This window comes from Tenrec ecaudatus, chromosome 7 (genome assembly GCF_050624435.1).
Source record: "Tenrec ecaudatus isolate mTenEca1 chromosome 7, mTenEca1.hap1, whole genome shotgun sequence".
Classification (NCBI taxonomy): Eukaryota; Metazoa; Chordata; class Mammalia; order Afrosoricida; family Tenrecidae; genus Tenrec; species Tenrec ecaudatus.
This window is the reverse complement of record NC_134536.1, coordinates 129,822,613-129,841,120: the sequence shown is the minus strand read 5'-3', so window position 1 is coordinate 129,841,120 and position 18,508 is coordinate 129,822,613. Positions and strand designations below refer to the sequence as shown.

At 54.3% G+C, this 18,508-nt stretch overlaps 1 pseudogene; it reads right to left on the bottom strand.

Moving 5' to 3' along the window:
• Positions 1 to 17,558: 17,558 nt before the first annotated feature.
• Positions 17,559 to 17,898, bottom strand: LOC142452505 (large ribosomal subunit protein eL33 pseudogene; annotated as a pseudogene).
• Positions 17,899 to 18,508: the final 610 nt, after the last annotated feature.

Here is an 18,508-nt window from a genome sequence, read left to right as displayed (position 1 = left end):
TGGAGTTGGACAGTCATTGCTCAGTTCTCCCAAGCCCAAAGGCTCGACGTTTTTCTTTTCCATCTTTTCAGAGATGTTTGTCAGTTCATACTGGACGTTTTAAAAGGTCCATGCCCCACCTTGACTGAGTTGTTTGTACATAGCGGTGTTTAGACAGGTTCGTGCTTAGCCTGGGGACATCCCTGCTCTAGCACCGTTTGTTGGCAAAGCTACCCCACCGTGGAACTGTTGGCACGTTTGTCTGAAGTCCACAGAGCATAGCTGTGTGGTCTGATACTTGTTTTTAACACACCACCATGTCGTCATCACCCTCAGAAATCAGCAGCAATTATTGGTGTTCAGACTGGCGGTGAGTAGAACTGCCCCATGGCTTTCCAACACTAATAGGGAAGTGTGTGGACTGAGCCGAGGCAGGTCAGCGCCCCGCTTCCCTGCATGTCCCCAGAGGTCGGCAGCTGCTCCCGAAACCAGGAGACCCAAGAACAATGCTTGGAATGCCGGACTTCCTGGGAACTGGTCAGCCTGCCCGCCAGAGCTAATAAACTACATCCTGGACCATAAACCTTGCTGCTGTAGCACGGATACCCCCCCCCCTTTGCCCCACTTTCCTTTAAAACCCCCTGGACCCAAACAAAGCCTGCGATTCCCCTGGGCTGCTTGCTAGACCCAGGAGCTCCCCCTAATAAAGCTATTTGTTTCTGCTCTCCCCTTGTCCTTTCAGTTGTCTGTCCATCTCCCGTCTCCCGGTGCCTCAGTTTACCTCTCAGGAAGCACCTAGCCACCACTTTCTCCTGCAGTGGCAGGTGCGTTGGACCCACCTACCCAGCAGCAGTCATGTGTGACCAGGACCCCTTGAATTGTCCGTTACCCCAAAAGTAGACACACACTGACCTGGGAGGTCAGGAGGCTGCGGAGTGGCCGAGCCACAGTGTGGTCACAGTCCCTGCTCCTTCACCTCCCACACTCCTTCCCTGGGACTGGCTCCCACTCTGTCCATCCCCTGCACCTAGCACTGCCTTGGGCAAGGTGGTTCCCACCATACCCTCATTCTTGCTCGCCTGGGATGGGAGGAGAGGGAGCTGGAAGTGGGACTAGGTAAGGAGGGTGTGGTGGTGAGGCCAGCCTAGGCCGCTCACCCCTGCCCCTCTTCCACGGTGGAGTCTACAGGGCGTGGAACGGGTTTCATGATGGATCTGTGTCAGAGTAACCAGCCTCTGACAATCCCACAGGTCCATAGGGGCAGTTGCATGGTGATAATATAGAAAGACTAAAGTCATAGAAGATAGGAAAGGTAGAAAGAATATAAAGGAGTCAGACACGTTTTATAGTAGCCTGCTCACCTCCTGGATGGCCATGATCTCAGCAGCCAGGTCTGCAGAGAGTGGGAGGAGAAAGAGGACTATATTTCTGATCAAGGCTTATATATACTTAGGGGTGTGCAAGCCCCCCTGATTACAGGAACCACATAGTCACAGGAAGGGGTTGTACCTTAGGCATCCAGCAATGGGAGGGGGACGATCTAGGGGTGTACACACAACAGGAAGGGGAGGGTCTAGGTGTACACCTGTGACAAGAAACAAGATGGGTGGATCCTGGATTTAAGATGGCAGCCTGACTTTAGTCGTCCTTGAGCTGGCTTGATCATTCTGAGCTCTCCTTCAGGAAACCAATCCACTGTCATCAGCAGGGTTTGGGCCCCACCTATGGTGGCACAGACTAGAGTCTGATTGCTCTGGAGGGCCGAAGCCTTCAGGGAGATAACTTGCTTGCTTCCACACGTGCTACTTTGGGCCCTTTACCATGTGTTGCAAGCCAGTGCCCTAGGTCTGACATCTGGGGGAGACAACCTGGGGAAAAGCCTTCTTGTAACCCACAGATCTGTAACATCCCTGACATTCCTAGCGTGGGTGTGGAGGGAGAAGCGCGGTCTCTCACTGCCCGGGGTGCCCAGCAGAGGAGCTGGAGCGGTTCTGGGTTAAATGGTGTGTACCAGGAGGCAGCAGGCTGCTCTAACAACAAGCCCCCAAATGGCTTCCTAAAACAGGGAAGTCCAGGCCGGGGCCCCAGAGCTGTTTGGTGAGACGGAAGGCCTCCTCATCACTCTGGGTGCGGCTCATATCCCGTGTCTGGAAGATGTTTGCCGCTCTGTCTGCATGGTCCACACCCCAGCACTGGAGAAGAGGGAAAGAGCATGTGGGGGAGAGCACCCCCCCTTCAAGAGGGTCTTGTGCCCCAGTCACAGGACCCCACGCAGCTGTACGGGAAGCGAGAAGTGGGTTTTAGCCGGGCAGCACGTCATCACCCACGGGAGTGAGCGCCGTCACCACGGGCACAGCCAGCAGTCTCTGCCCCAGGGGAGGGTTAGTGAGTGGGTCCAGGAATGCCTCGGCGGGCGGTGGGCACACACAGAGCCCGCCTGAGCAGCCCCCCATCCCCAGGCCAGTGCTCAGGCACTCAGAATGGGGCCCCTGAGTCAAAGCTAATGCCCGTGTCCCCTTCAAGGTCAGCGAGCTGTCCTTGGTAGTGGCTCCTTTGCCTTCGCTCTTTGTTACCCTCTTTCACTGGCTCCCCCCACCACCCACCTGCAGGTGGTCCCAGACCACAGCCTCTGACGACACTGCTCCTCACCCAGCAATGCCCCACCCTGCCCCTCCTGTACATCCCCGCTTCCCCCTGAGCCACCTCCCATCACTTTTCAATTCACTGAGGCTGGATTTGATGTCTTCACTTCTCCTGCCAAGCCACTCCGACTCCGTCATGCGTCACCCTGCCCGCCTTGGGCCAGGCTTGGTGAGCGATGTCTCTCGGGCACCGGTCTAGTCACCGCCCCCTGCCTGCTCTTCTCCCTGGCCAGCCCGATGATGCTGTTTCTCCCAGGCTGTGGTCGCTGCCAAGCTCACCTTCCTCCAAGACTTAGTTCTGTCGTCTCTCCCAACCCACTGCCTTCCGCGGGCTCGTGCCAGTGCCGTGGGTGGGTGGGTGGTTTGCCTTGTAGAACTCTCCCTTGTCTTCCATACACTCAGCACAGGTGAGTCTGCCGGACACCATGCCAGGACGCAGTGCTGAAGCAGACAGGCATGACCCTGCCCCCAGGAACTCACTGTGGTGGGAAGGCACACAGGTGGCAAACCAACCAGGACTGCTGTGGCTTGTGGCGCAGGACAGGGTCATCGGGAGGAGGGAAGGTCACCGTCATCGCGGTAGTACCCGGGGTCTTTATCCGAGGGCCCCCTCCCCTCCAGACAATCCCAGGGGCTGCCAGCCAAGCTGATGGGACTCACGGGCCCATGTGTTCCCAGGCCAGGCTGCTCTGCTTGGTTCTCTTGGCTGGGGCTGTAAGCTGTGTGGGCACCAGCCCATGGCCAAGCCTTTCTTAAACTGCACCACTGACTGGCTCCAAACCACCAGCCTCTAGGCCACTTCACTAAAACACACGCACACACGCACACATACACACACACACCTCATTTCCATCTAGTTGATAGTAACTCATAACAGGGTAGCATTGCCTCCCGTGGATTTCCCAGACAGTAACACTTTACGGGAGTAGAGAGCCTCATTTTACTCCCCCAGAGCAACTGGTGGATTTGAACCACTGACCTGGCAGTTAGCCCAATGCATAACCACTGTGCCAGCCAGCGGGGCTCTCCTTAGGTTACTAGTCCAGTGCAAACCGCGTGTGCGACCCAGGAGCCGCCGCCTCCCCACCATCCCCTCCCAGACCCTCCATCCACCCTGCCTCCGGTCCTCCCCGCAGACACATCACCTGCCCATCCCTCCTTCATTGAGCTGCTGGCTTCCGTTGCTCGGACAGCGCGGAGACAGCAGGACGTGCGTCCGGAAAACGTGCGCACACCCAAGTTGGGTGACTGGAGGGGCGTGTCATAAAAGAGGCTGCCTACAAAGGTGAGGCCAGCTCTGGCCGGGATAGCCCAGGAGCTAGTGGCAGAGCCGGAGCTGCTGGCTGAGGGGCCGGGAGGGGAGAGGGGGCGGGGACTAGCTCCCCAAAGGTGCTGGAGGGGCTGGGACCAGGGACCCGGCAGAGGAAGGAGGGTCATCCTGTCTGGGCTTCCCTCTCTTTTAGTATGCTGTTCTCAGGAAGCCAGAGGCATGGGGTCTGGTGGTGGGCACAGAGCCAGGGGAAAAGATACAGTGGATGGGGATGGGGGGATTGGTAGGAGGCAAATGAAAGAAGCTGAGTCCCTGTGTTAGCCTGGGTGGACTAGAGAAACAAATGCATAGACACTCATATGTATGTAACAAAGAGCTTTATAGACAAGAGCAATTGAATATTAAAATGCCCCAGCCCAATCCAGATCAAGTCCATAATCCGATATTACCCCATATGTCCGATACCAATCTATAAAGCCCTCTTCAGACTCAAACAAAACACATGCAATGATGCTGAATGCAGGAGGATCACAGGCCAGAGGGTGGGAAGTCTTGTGGATCCAGTGGCGGTGGAAGCATCTCAGCGCTGGCAGGGGTCTCCAGGTGGCTCCTCCGGTTCCCAGGGCACGGGCACTATCAGCGTAGTGCCAAGCGTCTCGTCAGTAGAGCGTCTCTCAGGGAGTGAGCAGAGAGAATTGTCTCTGGTCTCCAAGGAGGAAATACAGGAGTTCCCAGAATCCTGCAGAGAAGGCCATGCCCACACGGAAGCCTCATTGGCTATGACCTGACTGACAGACTAGACTCCACCCCTTTACTCATAATCCTCTCAAGTCTCAAGTTGACACGATTATGTAGCGGCCACAGTGCTAAGTGCCGGCTGATGTCCAGGAGGGGCAAGATCCCCGGGTGCACTGAGGGGCCAGCTGTGAGGAGAGGGTCCAGCAGGCAGGAGGGTGCCCGCCCCAGCAGGCACCTGCGGGATCAGAGAGGAGCAGGGCTGCCTGTGCGGAGCCCCCGCCGGGTCTGAGTGCAGCGGTGGGAGGCTGTTCAGAGTAAGAGGGCAGCCGGGAAGAGGCAGGAGTCGCCTCTGCTGTGAGCAGAGCCTTCAGGCTGCTGGGGGAAGAGCGGCCTGTGTGGGACCTGAGGCCCTTCTCTGAGCCGCTGATGGCGGCCGCCTGGGGCCCTGGATGGCTAAGCAAGCATAAGGCCAGCCTGGCAGGTCAAAGGTGCCAGTCGCTCGGGGGGAGGATGAGGCTGTGTGCGCTCATAAGGGTTTCGCGCCCTGCAGGCGTGGGAAGCTTCTTTTTCCTTCCAAGGCCATTTGGATATTTATAACATCGTTCAGGGACACGCTGGCCAGATTTTGTTAACTCACCCCTGGTGGGCCGGCAGAGCTCCGAGGGAGAAAGACGGGGCTTTCTACTTCCATCAACAGTCTGGGAAAACTGCCCTCCAGGGTCACTGTGGGTCAGCACCGATGCGATGGCAGGGAATGAGTTCGTTTGCTTGTTCGAATGTGAGGGCCGCCTCTTTTTGTGTGACATCAGCAGGTATGGGCGATCTTGCGGGCCCCACTGGGCCCAAAGGCGGCCGGTCCCAGGCCCTGCTTCACAAGGTGTCCCTGAGTGGGAACAGACTCGTGGCAGTGTGGTAAGTTTGGGTTTTCTCTTACAGTTCCGTGCAGTTGGGGCATCCAGCCGGGAGATGACCAGCGTCTCCCCTCCTAACCCCCCCAAAGCTGGAGGACCTGAGAGTGTGACTACTCACTGCAGGCTGAGCCCCTCTCAAGGGGCCAGCTCGGCACTGGAGTTCGCAACGTCCTCATCATTGTGTTGGGGTGACCACACCCACACAGGGGACCTGAGTAACCAGGGAAGAGGAGATAAGGGTGGGAGGCTGCGGCTGGATCCACAAGGGTGAGGTGAGGGGGGAAGCTTCTGGGAGGAGGTGAGTGAGGCTGGGGGTGGGGTGGGGTCTGAGATGGCCTGAGGGGAGGTGACCCAATGACCAGTTGTTCTGGACTCATTTAGACTCGTGGTGGCCACATTTTGGATATCTCTTAGGAACCGATGTTCTGCCAGAGACGGGTCTGAACCGTGACCCTGTAGAACCTCGATCGTGTCCTTCTTAGGCCGCTCCTCCCTGCGCAGCTGCTCCGCGGTCCTCGCCCGCCCACCCGCTGTGGAACGGATGCCCACCACCACCACCATAGCAGCGTCTTGTGTTTTGGGTGAAAGTCTACAGAGCAAACCGGTCCCCACTGAGCAACTGCTCTCCGTATAGAAGCCGCAGTCAGGAAATCAGATGACCCGTCGCTCTGGGACGAAGCTGAAGCCCAAGGGAAGCAGGGCTCTCACTTTGAGGACTAGGGGCCCCACGTCGCCGTCTTTTCAGTTGCCTCCCACGCATGGGAAAGTCGGCTCCTGAATGCGGAAGATCTATGAAGAATGGATGCACTTGCCTTGAAGTGCTGGCAGAGCGCATCCGAAGCACGGTGGATGTGTTAGGTTTCTCTCTCCGGCCTAAATCTCAGCCTCGGTCCTTGGCTCCGCGCGAGAAAGATTTCACGCCGAAGCCGGGCTCGTGATCCAAGTGAATTTAATGAAAGTTCAAAGAAGCATCAGGTTTTACACGGCACCCATAGGATTCCTTTGACCATGCGGCCTGGCAGAGACTGCTCCGGGACACGCAAGGATCTCTCTCCTCCCACGAAGACCACCAGACCGCCCAAGCAAGACAAGACAAAAGACCAAGAGAGCCTCTCCTTTCCGGTCCCTGCCTTTTAAAGGGTTCCCGGGGGAGGTGTGGTGAACGACCCCAGGTCGATTCCATTGGCTGAATTGCAATCACCAGGCCCAGGTGGGCTGCTCCAGGTGTAACGCCCATCCAAGCCCACTGGCGGGAAAATCCAGCTTTTGTCTTTTGCTGGCTCTCCCGGGCATGCGTAAATGGACTTCCCACTTCCCTAGGCTAAGCTACCTAACAGATGGACTCCCAGGACAACCGGACCTGTCTCGGAGTCCTGACCAGAGTACTCCTTAGAAGCACCGACGGCAGGGCTTCATCTCCCCGACTTCAGACATGGCCTCAGGAGAGGCCAGCCCTTGGGGAAAGGACATCCTGCTCGCCAAAGCAGAGGGGCAGCGACCAGAGAGGGAGACCATGGGATGGAATGACGCAGAGGCTGCAACCAAGGGCCCGGACACGACAACAGTGGTGAGGAGGACGCAGGACCAGACGGTGTTCTGTTGGGTTGTACACAGGGTCGCTGTGAGTCAGACAAAGACGACTGACCTCCCACAGTCCATTCATCTAGCTTCCCCGCCCACCCTTTTCACCTTTGCATCTTTGCTTAGGGCAACCGTGGCCCATGAGAGGCTCCTTCAAACCGCAGAGTCAGGACTGACTTCCCGGGAGGCTCTGGGGGGTTTCCCTCGCGCTGGAGGAGGGAGCTTGCCTCGCTGGGAGTCTGCCCGGGTGTGTGGGTCCCCAGTCACATCCTCTTTCCTTCCGGACTCAGCCTCAGCCGCAGACAGCGGCTCACGGTGCCTCTGTCTATCACTGAAACAACATTGGCCTTCTCTGAACGGCAACTGACTGTGTCCCAGCTGCCCTGCGGCCAACGTTGGCCATGGCCACGCTCAGCCCTGCAAGCGAGGTCAAGGTATTTCCCGCCTTCTTGGAGTGGATGGCTCGCCTCGGTCTCCGTTTCATTCATGTAGCTTGTCTTTCTCAGAAAAGTTGTTTTCCGTCTTCCCTAGAAAAGTTGTTATGTTAGGTAGCTCTAGCGTAGGGATGGGGCATGTCCGTTAACGCATGCCCAGAGAGCCAAGCACAGGAACAAGGAGTGGCGCACTGCACATGCTCAGAGATTTAGGTTTCCCACCGGCAGGCATGGGTGGGCGCTAAACCTGGATCGGCCCACCTGGGCCAGGTGAATTCAATTCAGCCAATGGGGTCGATCAGAGGTCTCCCACCACACCTCCCCGTGGAATCCTTGAAAAGGCAGGAGCCCAGAGTTGAGAGGGAGGGAGAGCTTTGTCTGCACGATGCTGAGCAGCTTCCGCCAGGCTGCATGGTCGGGAGGAGTCCTATGGGTGCCGTGTAAACCTGAAACTTCTAGCTCTCATAAAACTCACTTGGATCATGAGCCAGGCTTTGGCGTGAATTCTTTCTCACGCAGAGCCAAGGACCGAGGTATAGGTCTAGCTCTAGAGAGATCTAACAGCTTGACTCCACTTTGCGTAGGGAATATATGTACCTGGCGGGTATGAAAGAGAAAAGGTAAATGAAGCAGGAAGTGATGACTTAGCATCTCCCTTCTCCCCTGCCCCCAGCCCCTTCCGGGAGGTTCTGGCACCCCAGCATCATGATCATCTTATGTGTGCTCCCCCGAGACGGTCCACGCCCTCGGGGCAATTGCTTGTATATGCTGTGCACCTTTTCTCACAGGACAGGTGATGCAGACACTGGCCACGCTGGGCTTTCTCGGTTCTGTGTTTTCACTCCTAGCTTGTCCTTTGGGCGATGGGTCCACGTCAACAATAAGGAGCTTCATCACCCCATCTGGCTCTGCCTCCTGCCCCGTTGTGTGGCTCTCCCCTAGCTTACGTAACCAGTTATCACCCAGGAAGCTATTCACCCTGGGGAACCAGCCAGTGGACACACCCAAGGGCCCAGCCTTGTGCTGTTTGGAAGATCAGTCACTTCCCTGGTGCCTGCTTGATGGGGACGGCTGCTGCCTAGCTCCTCTCAGACGAGTTCCAGTCTACAGTCCCTCCGGAGCACCTGTTTGCTTACACTCCTGTCACCTGGTGTCTTGAAGGGTGTTGGACCTGGCTAGTCCGGTAGGCGGTTTTAGTGGAAGTGGGCGGCTGAGTTCCTGTTCCTGTTCTATTCATGGTAGCCAACGAGTGTGTGTATCTCAGCTGGCCTCGGGGACAGAGTTGCCGGGCTGTGTGGACGCCCAGCACAGGGTACCTGAATCCAGCTCAGGGCAACTAGTAAGCCAGCCTCTAACAACCATGGGGGTTCCATAGGTGCCATTGTATGGCGATTATATAGCAAGGTCATGATAGAGTCATAGAGAATAGGAAAGAAGATAAAGGAGTCAGACACAATTTATGGTAGCATGCTCACCTCTGGGGCGGCCATGCTCTCAGCAGCCATGTCCACGCAGAGAGAGGGAGGGGACCAGAGAACCCTATTTGTTTCTGACCAAAGCCCCCCTGATTACAGGTAAGCACATATGTCACAGGAAGGGGTTGTACAGTACAACAATGGGAGGGGGATCATCTAGGGGTATACACGCAATAGGAAGGGGAGGGTCTAGGAGTACGCATGGGACAGGATGGGCGGATCCTAGATCCAAGATGGCAGCCTGACCTTGGTCATCCTTGAACTCCTTCAGGAAAGCAATCCACAATCCTTATCAGCAGGGAGTGGGCCCCACCGAAGGTGGGACAGACAGTATCTGATTGCCCCAGGTGGCCGATGCCCTCAGGGAGAAGAGTGTCAAGGAAGCTGACCTCCCATGCTCCAGCAAGCAGCAGCCTAGGTTTGGCATATATGTGGGGGAGACAACCTGAGGAAAAGGCTCTCTGCATCACACGGTACCCCAGCATAGACAAAAAGGAGCCCAAACTCTTTCTGGACTGGGCCTCTGGGAGAAGGCTCAGGGCCCGTGTGTCAGTCCTGGGAGACTCAGACATGTCTAAGAAAGAGCTTTTATAGAAAGAGCAATTGCACATTAAGAAAACAGCCCAGCCCAGTCCGGTTCAAGTCCATAAGTCCAACATTAGCCCATATGTCTGATACCAATCTCTAAATTCCTCTTCAGACTCACAAAACACGTGCAATGACACCCAATTTGGGAAGATCCCAGGCCAGTGGGTGGAGAGTCTTGTGGATCCAGAGTCGTTGTAAGCATCTCAGCGCTGGCAGGGGTCTCCATGTGGCTGTTCCAGCTCAGGGCACTACTAGTGTAGTTCCATGTGTCTGGTCAGCTGCAAAATCTCCCAGGGACTGAGCAGAGAGAGTGTCTCCGCTCTCCATGGAGGAATACCGGAGTTTCCCAGAATCCTCAGGGGAAGGCCATGCTCACACAGAGGCCTCATTGGCTATGACCTGATTGACAGGCTAGGCTCCACCCCTTCACTCTTAATCCTCAAATTGACACCAGATTATGTAACTATCACAGCAGGTAATATTCAGAGCTAGATATTTCAGGCAGAGCGAACTGAGGATATAAAATCTCAGGAGACGAAGGCTGAAGATGGGCCCCGAGGGCCTGGAGGTCATGCTGAGTCCACAGACTGCATGGTGGGCTAAGCACTCCGCCAACAGTCCCCCGTAAGTCTCACTTCACCACGAGGTAACAAACAACAACAAACCCCTGTTGACTCTGACTCATTCTGAGGCTGTAAATCTTCCCCAGGAACAGACAGCCTCATCTCTCTCCCACAGAGCAGCTGGTGGGTTCAAACCTGCAGCCTTGTGGTCAGTAGGCCAGCGCTTACCTGAAACAGGCACAACAAGAACTCCGTTTACATGTGGATCACTGCATTTAATGACAGTACTATTGCTTCTAAGGAGCCCTGGTACTTCAGTAGATTATACATTAGGCTACTGACCAGGAGGTCAGCAGTTCTAAACCACCAGTCGCTCCAAGGGAGAGAGATGAGGTTGTCTGCTCCTGTAGAGAGCTGCAACCTTGCAAACCCAAAGGGGAAGCCCTGCTCTGACCTCCAGGGTCGACACAAGGTGGAGTGGATGCGATGACAGTGATTTGGGGATTATTATCTGTGCTGCTTAGCAGAGGCTTAGAAGGCTAAGTGACTTGTGCAATATCACCAGGCTCCTCAGTGGCACAGCCGGGCATGGACTGGACTCCCCTCTCTGGACCCTGCCCACCCCCTCTGAGAGCAGCAGGGCAGAAGTGATCTGATTACTGCGTGGGTGGAAGGGTAGTATGCCCTTGCTCAGCCCCAAAGTGGTGGCCACATGTTCTACGGGGGTGGGGGTGGGGGGGCACAGAAAGGCTGTTCAAAGACCCCAGCCCACTCCCAGCATGCAGCTTGAGAGACTGTTTCTGAGAGATCTTCCTCTGGAGAATGAGGAGGCTGGTGGAGTCCTGGTCAGGCTGTGAACCACAAGGTCAGTAGGTTGAAGTCACCGGCCACTCGGAGAAAGCTGAGGCTTTCTACTCCCTTAAAGGGCGACAGTTTTGGAAACCCCCCAGGGGCAGTTCTACCCTGTCCTGTAAGGTCGCCATGAGTTGGCATCGCTGTGATGGCCGTGAGTTTGGGTTTTTTGAGTGACCAAGTACAGATGGACATACACCTTTTCCATCCCTCCTCTGTCCCCTACCCCCAGCCACAGTACCCTTGGTGGCCGTCCGAATACTCTCCCCGACAGCGGTTTTTTTCCTCCGCTGCATAAGGCAGGTCCTTCTGGAGACCCAGTTCTGTGTACTTAGCCAAGTGCCTTCAGAGGGAGGGTGCCCAGTGAGCCTCCTCCCGGGAAAAAGAGCCTGTCTCCCCACACCCTTGTAGCGCCCAGAGCTGTGGCAAAGCGGGGTGGCAGGGCAGCTCAGGGCACAGTTCTGATCATGATGGAGGTGGTTTTCCCACGGTGAGTATTTAAAATAGTGCCCACACACCACACCACATGCGTTGACCAAGGACACCCACTCTCCCCGCCTCTTGCAGTTTCCTCTGCGGCTCAGGAACTGCTTGGGGTGCCAGCACCTCTGTGCCACCAGCTTCTCCACGTAGAACTGCTTCTTGGTGACTGGGATCAGCGGGGAGACATCGCAGCCTCTCCCCAGCCTCAGACACTGCCCTTTCCTGGACTAGCCTCCCCTGCAAATCATGTGGTCTGAGCAGCTCGGTTTCTCCTCCTCCTCCCTGCATCCCTTGAGCCAGAGGCCTTGTGAAGAATTACTATTGGACCCTAGGCTACCAAGCCCGCCCCACGGTGGGGGACGGCCTCCAGGAGAAGAACAGAGGTCCAAGAAACACCCCCATCCGTCTCAGCGAGGCCAGCTCGTTCTCCCGATTTCCTCAGGGACAGAGAGACCAGGTGAGATGGAAAACAACAGCTTGGACCAAGCGGACAGCCGTTGAGAAGTAAGGTGTGATCGGAAACAGTGGCTTCAGGTGGACGTGCATGAGATGGACTGGCTGTGGCTGTCATGAGGAAGCAATCAAGGCCACTTGAGATGCCCTCCGACAGCCAGGGCCAGACGCTCAGGAAGCCGTGGACTTCCGGGAGCCATCCGGGTGGGAGCGCTATGTTAGGAAAACCGTTCCTGCCAAGGAACAACCAGGTCATTGAACGCCTCCGCTCCAGTCGGCAGGATGTCATTTTCTGACGATCACACTCAATTCGGGGGGAGGGCTCACCTGGACTGGCGGGCTGCCATGCCGACCTCCATGAATGCCCAGGCTGGCGTCTGCATGTGGTTGCTTTATCCTGCCCCGCCCCCTAAATGTTGTTTATGATATTGTTGTTTTTCTGAAACAATATGCAGCGAAACAGGCACCTGACATAAACAACTTCATAAACAACTTCTAGCGGCCATCCCCCTCGGCCTCCTTTCCCGAGTCCTTTCCCTTCAGGTAAACTCGCTGCCCCCAAGGTTCCGAGCTCGCCCTGGGAGTTACTGTTGTTAATGGAAGGAGCCCTGGTGGCATAGTGGGTAATGAGCTGGGCTGCCATCCGCAAGGTCAGCAGTTCAAAACCACCAGCCGTGCTTCGGGAGAAAAACGGGGCTTTCCGCTCCAGTACGCCGCCCCAGTCTGGGAAACCCACTCGAGCAGTTCTAGCCTGCCCTGCAGGGTCACTGAGTCAATGCCGATGGCAGTGATAACGGGGCTGAGGTTTGGGGTGTCAGTTTGATCCCCCATAGAGAGCTCTTACATAATGTTTAACTTAAGACAGACTGGCCGTCTGGGTAAACCAGGGAAACAACTCCACAGAAACTCAGACGTCGAGGGAGGGGGGAGCGGGGAGGGAGGGGAAAAAAAAAAGAGGACCTGATGCAAGGGGCTTAAGTGGAGAGAAAATGCTTTGAGGATGATTGGGGCAGGGAATGTATGGATGTGCTTTATACAATTGATGTATGTATATGTATGGATTGTGATAAGAGTTGTATGAACCCTAATAAAATGTTAAAAAAAAAAAAAGAAACTCAGACGTCTAAGAGAGAGTTTTATACAAAGGGGAAGTGTATATTCAGAAAGCATCCCAACCCCGTCCAGTCTAAGCCCAAATGTCTGACTTAGTCTATATGCCCGACCCCATCTACAAAGTCCTCCTCAAACTCACAAAGCACAAACAATGACACTGAATGCAGGACAATCACAGGCCAGTCGGTAGAAAGTCTTTGAATCCAGTGGTGTTGCAAGCATCTCAGAGCTGGCAGGGGTCTCCACGTGGCTGCTCCAGCACCCAGGGCTGCATCGGGGTAGGTCCATGTGGCTTCTCCTCATGGATGTCTTGCAGGAAGTGAGCCTTGCCAGCTGAAGCAGGGAACTGGCTAAGGCAGCTGCACCCTGGTCCGACCATCAGAAAGCAAGAGACCAGAAAACTAGAAAGGCGAGGCTCACAGAGCCATTTATCTCTCCTCCCTTCAATTAAACTGCCCTTCAATGAATCCCACATGTGTTTATCGGCCAGGTTGGCACAATAAGCCTTAACCTAGCACTCAAACCTTGGTGTTCAACTTTAAGGAGACTTGAAGGGATATTCCTGGTTTAGAGCTAAAGATGATCTCAGGGCAAGAGTTCCAGAAGTTCATTCACCTTCCACGGCTCCAGGAAACCTAGAGTCCATCGGGACGTGAAATTCTGTTCCACCTTCTTTGACCAGGACAAAGTGTCGTGTAAGGGTAGCCGGGTATCATCTGGTGCTTCTGATCTCACGGCAAAGAAAGCCATTTCACACCTATGTCTCCCCCCCACCCCACTGCTGTCCTTCCTCTGCTGCTCCAGGTGGGCGGAGACCAAACGTGCGGTGTGCTTGAAGATCTCAGGGACTCCACACAGGAGGAGGAGGTGGCCCAGTGACCAGGGATGTCCCATGAAGCCGTGACCCCAAAACTCCAAACCGAGGAACCAAATCCCACAAGAGGTTTGGTTGTAGGCAGGCAGCTGGAGCAGCTACTTTTTTGGGGGGTGGGGCAGGGGGAGGGTCAGTAATCTGTGGCTGTTTTGTTTTATTACACACTAGACCAACTAGCCCACCCCAACTCCCTAAGCACATGTTCAGCGTGGTGTGGGGTACACGGATGCCTTTTTGGTGAGCGTGTTACAGAGGCCCTGGCTGGGTCCAGATTGAGTGAGGCCAGTTGTGGAACGTAGGGGCAGAAGAGCAGGTGATGGGCCTGTCATAGTGGTCAGGGTGTCGAGGACATACACCAGGCCAGGTGGAAGCAGAAGCATTGGATCGGGGGCTTTGGGAGAAGGGCACCCCGTCCCTGTGCCAGACCCATATCCATGGGGAAGCAGCGAGGGCAGCCAGGGGTGGCCCCACTCTGTAACAGTGGGTGCTTCCTGGCGGAGGAGCAGGGGGCAGGGAGCACCCACAGAGCTCAGCTGCTGGCATCAACCCTGGCTCTGCCCATAAATCTGTTTTCTCCCCGATTAAAACGGAGGCGGTATTTGCCCCTCCAGCGTTGTGAAGGGGAAGTTTGCCTTCGAAACCTCTCTCCACCCATGCCCAAGCACCTCTGCCCACCTTCACCTGCGCCCTACTCCCATGGCCTGGGGTTGTCCTCGGGCCAAAGCCAAGTAGGAGGCTCACAACTTCCAGGTGATAGATAGGCAGTTTGGTTTGGGATAGGTAATTCACTTTTGCGTATGATAGGCGTTTAATAGCATCCCTGGTCTCTGCCCACTACACCCCCTTAGGACCCTCCCAGCGTGGACATCAAAAAAAATCACCAGGCATTCCAAACTCCCCCGTGAGGGGTAAACATCCACCCTGCTTGCAAACCCATGAGCTAATAACACAAAGTTACACAGCTAGCATCAGGAAGAGGCTGCTGGGAGACAGTTCAGGGGTGGCAGAACTTTCTGTCAAATCAGAACGTATCTCCTGTTGTCTCCTCTATTTAGTTTCTCTGCAGGGAGATCACAGGAATGTTCTGGAAGACAGTGTTGCCTATACTTGCAAAAGCTCCCGAGTCAGACTGCTTGCCTAGGTCTCCTGGCCCTGCCACTGGGGAGCTCTGTGACCCTGGGTGAGGCCCCGAAACTTTGATTTCTTGTGCTCTGTCCTTCGTGAACTGGGGATAGAAAACGTGCCCACCTCCGGAGGCCAATGAAATAAACAGACTGCCAACTCCGGTTCATAGCCCTCCCTGGCTTGCTACAGGACAACGGAGAACTGGCCCTGCGGATTTCTAAAGCTCTACTTCTTTACTGATGCAGACCACCTACTTTCTCTCCCAAGGAGCAGCTGGTGGGTTTGAACTCCTGACCGTGTGGTTACCTCAATATGTAACTCATGACACCACTAAAACAACAACAACAACAACAATAAAAACCCAGAAAACTCACTGTCATCGAGTCGATTCTGACTCAGATTGACCCTACAGGACAGGGTAGAACTGCCCTTGTGGGTTTCTGAGACTGCCATTCTCTACAGGAGCCAAAAGCCTCATCTTCCTCCAGCAGAACAGCCAGTGGTTTTGAACTGCTGACCTTGTGGTTAGCAGCCCAAGGTGTAAACGACTACACCACCGGGGCTCCTAGGAGAGCTCATTGCAAATAGGAATTCTCCGCCCGTCCTGACCCCACTGAATTACAAGCTCTGAGAGCAAGTTGCAGGAATCTGCAATTTAACACGCGTCCCAGTGGTTCTCACTCAAGAATGAGAATGGCTTATGTATCTGACAGCACAGGGATCTGAAGACTCTGAGCCCAATTCCCACGCCACACCCTTGGAGTTCAGTTGCCTGTGACCAGGGCGCCACCTGCGGGCTAAAGCCTGCCCCTCAGCGCCCGCATGTTGGCAGCTCGGAGTTGGTGATCCCACGTGTGGTCTGTACAGTCACACTGCTCCATGCAGTTCTCGTGGCTACAACCCTAATGGGAGCAGATCTCTAGACCTTGTCTTCCAGAGAGCCGCCGGGTGGGGCTGAATCGCCAACCTCCAGGTGAGCCCACAAGGTCCACCAGGGAGACTGGGTGAGAGGCGCAGCAGACAAGGACAGTACTGGGCTCCAGGGCACATTGCCTCTTCTCATGCCCCTCCCAGCCCCCACCCCAACCAAAGAAACCAGGTTAAAATGAATGTCCAGCCGTCAGGGCTGAAACAAAATGTGCACAGGCTGCTGAATGGGGAAACCGATCTGCTCTGTAAACCTCCACTCAATGCACAGCAAAATAAACAAACAAATAGGAGATCGTCGAGGGCAGCTTTACACAACCCACTGATGACCATGAGACAGCAGTGGTGTGTGAGGGTGTTTGTGTACAATAACAGACTTACCCCGTAAATCCAAACTCACGGTCATCGATAGCAGACCCTGTTGGACAGGGGAGCACTGTCTCTGAGTTTTCAAGACTGGGACTCTTTTTAAATCATTTTATTAGGGGCTCATACAACTCTTATCACAATCCATACATATATCAATTGTGTAAAGCACATCTGTACATTCCTTGCCCTCATCATTCTCAAAACATTTGCTCTCCACTCAAGCCCCTGGCATCAGCTCATTTTCCCCCTCCCTCCCCGCTCCGCCTCCATCATCAACCCTTGATTATTATTATTTTGTCATATCTTGGACTGTTCGACGTCTCTCTTCACCTACTTTTCTGTTGTCTGTCCCCCAGGGAGGAGGTCACATGTAGATCGTTTTAATCGGTTCCCCCTTCGCAACCCACCCTCCTTCTACCCTCCCAGTATCACCACTCTCACCACTGGTCCTGAAGGGATCATCTGTCCTGGATTCGCTGTGTTTCCAGTTCCTATCTGTACCAGTGTACGTCCTCTGGTCTAGCCAGATTTGTAAGGTAGAATTGGGATCATGATAGTGGGGGGGGGGGAAATGAAGCATTTAGGAACTAGAAGAAAGTTGTATGTTTCATCATTGCTACCCTGCACCCTGACTGGCTTGTCTCCTCCCTGCGACCCTTCCATAAGGGGATGTGCAATTTCCTACAGATGGGCTTTGCATCTCCACTCCGCACTCCCCCCCTTATTCACAATATGATTTTTTGTTCTGATGATGCCTGATACCTGATTCCTTCGACACCTCGTGATCGCACAGGCTGATGTGCTTCTTCCATGTGGGCTTTGTTGCTTCTAAGCTAGATGGCTGCTTGTTTATCTGCAAGCCTTTAAGACCCCAGATGCTATATCTTTTGATAGCCGGACACCATCAGCTTTCTTCACTGGATACTGGAACTCTTTGCGGGAGTAGAAAGCCTCATCTTTCTTACACAGAGCATCTGGTGTGTTCAAACTGCCGACCTTGCAGTTATCATCCCAAAAAGTAGTGCCCCGTGCCACCCAGGCTCCCCCTAATCAGTGGTTCTTACACTTCCTCATGCCGCTATCTTTTAACACAGTTCCTCGTGTTGTGGTGACACCCCAACCATAACATTCTTTTCTTTTTTTTTAAATAAATGCACAATTTTATTTATTTACTTTTAAGTTTAAATTCTTGAGGGGTACAGTGTCACACAGAGTCTGTGTCCATTAGGCTTAGCAGGCAGGTTGCTGTGGAATTTGGCCCGAACCATGCCAGTGTTTCCACGGGCACGAGTTACCTTTCCCAGATGACTCTGGTTTTGTTAGGTTTGCCGCCAGGAGTCACTGTGTTGTTCTTTGCTTTGTACACATAAGCACATCTCTTGCCTAAATAAAATTCCGTTTCATCTCGGGCATAAACACCTTCAAATTTAAGAAGAGCCGTGTGCTCCTTCTGGTTCCCTAGACCCGTTTCTAGCCAGCAGAAATGGCCTTGGACCACAGCCTGCCAGACAGATTTGTCATTTAGAAGTCCTGTTCCCAGCAGGCCCCCAAATTGTCAGCAACTCCATAACATTATTTTCTTTCTTTTTTTTTTTAACAATTTATTGGGGCTCATACAATTCTTATCACAGTCCATGCATATACACATACATCAATTGTATAAAGCACATCTGTACAGTCTTTGCCCTAATCATTTTTTTCTCCTTTTTTCTTTTTTTACATTTTATTAGGGACTCATACAACTCTTATCACCATCCATACATATACATACATCAATTGTATAAAGCACATCCATACATTCCCTGCCCCAATCATTCTCAAGGCATTTGCTCTCCACTTAAGCCCCTTGCATCAGGTCCTCTTTTTTTTTTCCTCTCCCTCCCCTTTTCCCCCTCCCTCATGTGCCCTTGGTAATTTATACATCGTTATTTTGTCATATCTTGCCCTATCCGGAGTCTCCCTTCCCCCCTTCTCTGCTGTCCCTCTCCCAGGGAAGAGGTCACATGTGGATCCTTGTAATCAGTTCCCCCTTTCCAACCCACTCACCCTCCACTCTCCCAGCATCGTCCCTCACACCCTTGGTCCTGAAGGTATCATCCACCCTGGATTCCCTGTACCTCCAGCCCTCATA